This window comes from Gavialis gangeticus, unplaced genomic scaffold (genome assembly GCF_001723915.1).
Source record: "Gavialis gangeticus isolate Ggan-Ray unplaced genomic scaffold, GavGan_comp1, whole genome shotgun sequence".
Lineage (NCBI taxonomy): Eukaryota > Metazoa > Chordata > Crocodylia > Gavialidae > Gavialis > Gavialis gangeticus.
In genome coordinates this window covers 37,790,682-37,797,413 of record NW_017729024.1, presented here as the reverse complement: position 1 = coordinate 37,797,413, position 6,732 = coordinate 37,790,682, and positions in this window count along the sequence as shown.

Genomic DNA, 6,732 nt, shown 5'->3' with positions numbered 1-6,732 from the left:
CTCATTAGAAGCCCCTGTGCATTGTCTCCCTGCTACTGGAAAAGCACTTCCTGAGGAACTCAGGACAACAAGCTACTCCAGCCAGGATGTTCTTGAAAACAGCACCCTCACAGGTCCACGCTGTATACAGTTGTTCTCCAAACAGACAGTAACCCCTTTTCAAGCCATTTGTCAGAGCACACGGTTCACTTCCAAGAGTGATCCCCAGTGTCTAAGGCAAAGATTCTCAACCAGTGTGTTGCCAGTTCCTTGGAAGGGTGATGTGAGGTGTGAGAAGATAAGCCTGGTGTGAGAAGGTAAGTGTAGAGTCAGATTTGTCCCTACCTGGTCAATGTTGACTTCCAGGTATATTCTGAGAAACAAAAAAGGTGTGAAGAGCCAGTCCCACCAAAATTAAACACTCAGAAAGATAAATGTAGATAAATTTTATGAGCAAATTTAATAATGAAACACAGAAATGATATAAATGACTAAACAGTACAGATAAGGCATGTCAAGCAAATGATTAAAATTTTATAAAGTGCATATTCATCTTAAGAAATAATTTTCTTAATATTTGAGAGAATGTAAAATGAATTTCTTTCACTCCTAAAGTCTTTAAAAGCCTATAACAGTAGTCAGCCCATTAGGAAGAAAGACTTTTCACCTAAGTTTCAAATTAAGTAATAGAAGAGCTCTTATTTTAGTATCTCTGTAGATGGGTTACACAACAAGAACCATAGTTACATGCTGAAAAACAAAGATTCTGAGATCAACTCAGGTTGTTATACTCCATGGCTTGGCTAAAATATCAAAAAGGCTTACTAAAAAAGATAAAAAAGAAAAAGAAAAGCATTCCTAATTTGTGTTACTCTAATTAATATTCATGGGCCTATTTGTGCCCTATGTAAGTTATAAATCTAAAATTAGCTTTGACTAACCATTAAATGCACTTAAGCAACTGTTAATGAGACTTCTATTTTTTTTTCCATTCTGCCTTCCTTGAATTTTCTAAAATAGCTCACACTTCGTAACATCCTCTGGCCTACCATTTATTTTGCCTCTTTTCTTACTCAAACTTTGGTCAAGGGACTGCAAGATAATGCTATACCATATTGCCATTAAGCAATTTAAGATCTACAGTAGTCAACCCCTAGCCCATGAGCCAGATCTGGTCCATGGTGCTATGTCATCTGGCCCATGGGGCTCCCCACAAGTCTGGAAATTTGGTTGCAGAAGAGTGGTGCCACTCCCCTGCTGCAAAATTTCTAGACCCCTGGGGAGCCCAATGCCCAGCATGCTGGATGGGGCATCCTGATCCCAATGTGCAAGGCAGGATAAGAGTAGCATTGGATTTCAGGGCCCAATCCTGAAGTAAGGGGTGGAACCTGGCCCCCAGGACCCTATCCCATCATGCTGAGAGTAGGAGGGAGCAGTGATGAGCCTCTAGGGCCCAATCCCAGCAAACAGAAGGTGGGGGGGGGTGATACTGGCCGCCCAGTATGGTCCAATCCAGACGCACAGGCCAGGAAAGGGCTGGTGTTGGGCCCCAGGACCTGATCTAGCCATGGATTGGCCCCATGCCACTCATCTACCCTGAAGAGTCAAAAAATGGAGCACCATTGGTCTAGACCCCCAATACCTAGACCCGCTTTAAGGAGATAAGTACTTTCAATTTAAATTAGTTTTGAAATTGGGTGCCACACAATTTACAAAAGTTATGGAGGGGTACCTTGGGTTCAAAAAGGTTGAGAACCATGGTTCTAAGGCATTTGGCAAGACCAGATTTCCATCACTTTCAGGGAGAAAACCAAACAAACAAAAGAACACCCCCTTGGGATCATATTATTGATAATGATGCCTTCCTTGTGGTATGAATGCAGGCTAACTTGGGTATGATCCCTAACCATACTGACATCTAGACAGAAATCCACTCACCTAGCCTCATGGGTGTGTTAAGACTAAACTAGTATACACTAATATATAGAAGGAAGTTTTGAATCAGATTTTCATTTACTTAGGAACAACGAGGTAGCTAATTAAAAGCCTTCAGCAATAGAGAAAAATCTGAGACAAATGGAAATTTTTTTGGCTTTTTGCTTAGATTCATCACACTAGACCTCCATTCAATATTTCTGGGGCATCCCTTAATCAGGCATGAGGAGTAGTGTCAAACTTCCTAGAGCTACACATGTTTAAGTATGTGATGAAGTGCCTTTCTGATTTGGATTGTTAATCCTGGAAACATAGAATTACCTGCCTGAGGAAAATTTTGCCAACACAAGAAAAATTTAGATGTAGAGGGTGCATTCCCATGAGTGCACATGTGCATTTCCCCAGGGACAAATAGCAGTGGCACCCCTGCATGAGCACTCTGGCATGTGGCAAATTGCCCTGGGTGAGGTGGGTGAGGTAGGGACCAGCACCTGGGTCCTGGGGGCCTCCTGGGACTGCAACAGCAGTGATCCAGGCATGTGGAGCCTGGCCAGAGTATGGCTCTTGTTGGCCAGGCTCCAGTTTCGGATGGTGCATGCTACAGCCTTGTGCATCACCCTGCTTTTTTTGGCACTTCTTTTTTTTGGACACCAGGATTTCCCAGCATCTAATTTTGGCTCTGTGCTGCAAATAGGCACTGCAGAGAACCTTTTGATGTGTACTATGCGCATTTTGCAGCACCTCAGAAGCCTTCGGGGTACCACAAAATGCATGTTCCTGCTCCCCTGGATGTGCCCAGAGAGCACATCTAGACATGCAGGCATGTGCGGTTTACATTGCTGTAAACTTCTTTGTGACACCCCAAACCGCATGTGAAGAATGTTACAACATACAACACACACACAACAAGCATGCACCGGCACACACGGAGGCTGGACTGTCCAGAGCAATACTTTTGCTGCCACCCAGGCCTCTGTGCTGCTTGACCTGTGCCCCTGCTGCTCCAGGCCACCAGGTAAGACTGCTGGGGCCAGCAGTCCATATGGGTGCTTTTTAAGGTTTTTATCAGTGAGTAATGGACAGCCATCCAGCAGCCTGACTGTCTGGCACACATTCCTTTTACAATATTAGTGCTTTTACTACAGGGTCAAAGAAGGCATCCAGCTCTGTACTGTGCCTTGAGTTATTAAGGCCAAAACTACAATGTTGTCTTCATTACTGCTCACTTGTAATCTAGACTTGGCACATCAGTTGTAGATGGCTCACAATTAGCTATTGTTACTCTCAGATCTGAGAGCCAGCTTCTCTAAAGCAGCTCATGCCTTGTTTTGAGCACAGAATTTCTAAGCATAAAAATGGATGCTCTTTCTCTTTTCAGTAATATTATTAATGAAACTTCATGTCACAGAAGGACTACAAGGGCACAGCTTTAATTTTAATTTGTATTACATTCATCAAACATTCATATTAATTGTTATGGATCTCATGTTCTATTCATTTATGGATATATGGCCAAGTAGTTCTGCCTTTTCTCAATCAGCATCTCCTATATGCTCCCCAGAGACAATACATTTCCAGGAATATAAAAGGGTGCACTAGAAGGGAAACATGTGAAAGGAGAGACTGACTTGTTTCCTTTGCATGGGTCTCCCTAGACACCCATAAGGCAATGAAACACAAGTTATTGTGAGTTCAGACTTTATTAACTTGCAGGAAGTGCCATAAATTACATCGTTCCCCCTGACCCAATAGACATTGGCTGTTGGGCCCAGGTGGGTTGAGAGATCAAGCTCCAGTTTAGAGCAGCTGTGTATCTGCAGCCACTCTCCCCTAGCCCCACCCCATCTCCTTCCCATTTCTGGTGCTGTTGTCAAAACTGGGGGGCAGAGCGGGGAAGGGAAGGGAGGGAGCTCCATCTGGGGTTTGCCCAGTCGGTGCTGGAGGGTGGGGAAGGTAGATTAGAGCCCCTCCCCACACTGGACTCCTCCATCTCAGGGGAGTTCCAATCCACCCACCCCACCCTCCAGCACTGGCTGGGTAAACCCAGAATGGAACTCCTTCCTCTGCCTTTGCCCACCCTCCCATTCTGAAGACAGCCCAGCCCTGCTCCTGGCATCCACTATCAGACATTAATGAAGGTGCTTTGCTTTGGAGTACCTTTATCTGAACCCTCATGTAATGAGGGCTCAGATTGTCGTGTGACCAGGCACTTTTAAAGCACCCTTCTCTCCTTCAAAGAAATAATTCTTGTAGTGCACAATTGGGCCCAAGATGATAAAAATACAGACTGTAACTTACACTGCAGGATACAGGAATTACACTGGATCATTAGAGCCCTCCTCTTATAGTTTTCCATTAACTCTGAATTGTTTCATTAACTCAGTGTCATTTTTTTTAATTTTCTAAACATTACTATATTGTGCAGGCTTCTTTTCCAGAATTTAGCTGAAAGTATAAGTCCTTTGTTGTTGATATTGTGCAGGCTGTATTGAGGTTAAGTTCAACCCAAAAGGTTCAACTCAGGCCTTGAGTCAGAGGGGATACACATGTGCCAACAGCACACATATACCCAATTGACTTACTGGGCAGCAGAGGCAGTGGCAGCAGCAGCAGTGGAGCAGCAAGAAAGGTAAGAGGGGCAGGGGCCGGTGCAACTGAAGAGGATCTGGAGGGGAAGCCCCCCCGAGCCTCTTAGCTGAGCCGGCCAGGAGCTGTGCTCCTGAGCCATGTGCTAACAGAGTGTGCAAACAGGGTTGCTCTATGGGGGCACGCTGGTGTTTGCATGGGCGTTAGCACAGGGTGGAGAGCAGGGGGGAGCAGTGACTTTCCAGGGAAGGACATGTGTGGGGATCGTGATGGGGGTGGTGACTTGGAGTGCAGCCAGAGATCCTGTCCCAATGCTGCCTACTGCTTGGGGTGCCTCTGAGGCCTCCACCCAGATGGAGCTTTGGAGTGGGGTGGTGGCACCTGGGCCCTTTGCATGCAGGGGTTGCCTGGTGGGTCTTCAAAGGCCCAGGGACAGTGGGGAGGCCAGGGGTCCCCCCACCTTTCCCACATGTGCCAGGGTTGAGGCACTGGAGGGTTAGGTGATGGTACTCCAGGCAGAGGTGTGCAGGTTGAGGGGGATCAGGGCAATTGAGGAGGAGATTGATGGGTACTTCCTTTCTCTGAAGAGCCAGACACCAGGCAGAGGAGTGGACTGCAGAAGCCCCGAAGCTGGTATGGAAGGATGGATGACAGTCACCTCCAGGGCCAGGCTGTTCACCGCAGAAATGGATCCACTGATGCAGTTGGAGAACAGATATGAAGCCCTGGCTGCACTGGAGGAGAGTGTGGTGGAGAAGGCGGCATGGGAGGAGCCCCAATCTATTACCGAGCAAGCTGAGGGCCAGACATGAGATGTCACGATGAGGATTCCTGACCTGATCCAGCCCTTGGACTACTATCCCATGATCCTCATCCATGTGGGAACCAATGACGTGCCCAGGAGTAGTTCTGACTGTGTCATGGGTGACTACAGGGCTCTGGGGACCAGGCTTAGGGAAACGGGGGCACAGGTGGTCTTCTCGTCCCTCCTCCCGGTCAGAGGTCGCAGTAGGCATCACAGCGCCTGCATCAGAGAGGTCAACCTGTGGCCCAGGAGTTGGTGCCATCATGCAGGATTTGGCTTCCTGGACCATGATCCACACTTCCTGGCAAGGGACTTCCTGGGGCGTGATGGACTTCACCTCTCAGCGACAGATAAAAGTCTTTTTTCCAACAGGTTGGCTGATCTCCTACATCAGGCTTTAAACTAGCTCAGATGGAGGACGGGGAGGCAGAAGAAGGAGAACATCAGGAACCTGCAATCCATGGGACGTCCAGCAGTACAGCAAAGGTAAGCAATAAGCAGGTAAGCAATAAGGGGCCCATTGGGCATCAGAGCTGGGGGGCAACAAAGGCACCAGTCACAGGGCTCAAGTGCGTATACACTAATGCTAGGAGCATGGCGAACAAGCAGGATGAACTAGCACTCCTGCTTGCAGAAAACCCTTATGACTTAGAGGGCTTTACAGAAACCTGGTGGGACTGTACCCATGACTGGGTGGTACATTTTGAGGGCTATAAGCTGTACAGAAAGGATAGAGTAGGGAGGAGAGGGGGAGGGGTTGCACTGTATGTCAAAGAGCGTTATACACCGACCCGGATCAAAATGGAATTGGAGGAGAGAGTAGAAGGATTGTGGGTTAGGATACATGGAGGTCAAGGGGAAAGGGATTTGGTGGTAGGGGTCTACTACAGATCCCCACACCAAGCTGAAGAACTAGATTTGGAACTCCTGAGGCAGATCTCAGAAACCATAAAGACTAGGGAGGTGGTAGTCATGGGGGACCTAAACTACCCTGATAACTCCTGGGAGATGCAGACAGCAAATTCCCACCATTCATGCAGGTTCCCATCCTGTGTGCAGGACCTCCACCTGACGCAGGAGGTACATGGTCCCATTAGGGGGAATGCCTTACTGGACCTGGTACTTGCAACAGGGGATGACATGGTAGGGGACCTACAGATCAGTGGTCACCTGGGGGACAGTGACCACCAAATAATAGAATTCATCATAAGGCATAGAGTGGGAAAGGTAACTAGTAGGGTGGAAGTGTTAGGCTTTAGGAAGGCTGACTTCAGTGAGCTCAGGTGTTTAGTCAATGACGCACTGCAGGGTAAGAGATTTTGTGAGATGGAAGCCCAGGCTGTGCCTTAAGGAAGCGATTCTTCAGGCACAGAGGGAGATGATCCTGATGCGGGGGGAAAGGGGGAAAGGGGCCAAGAGGCTTCCTT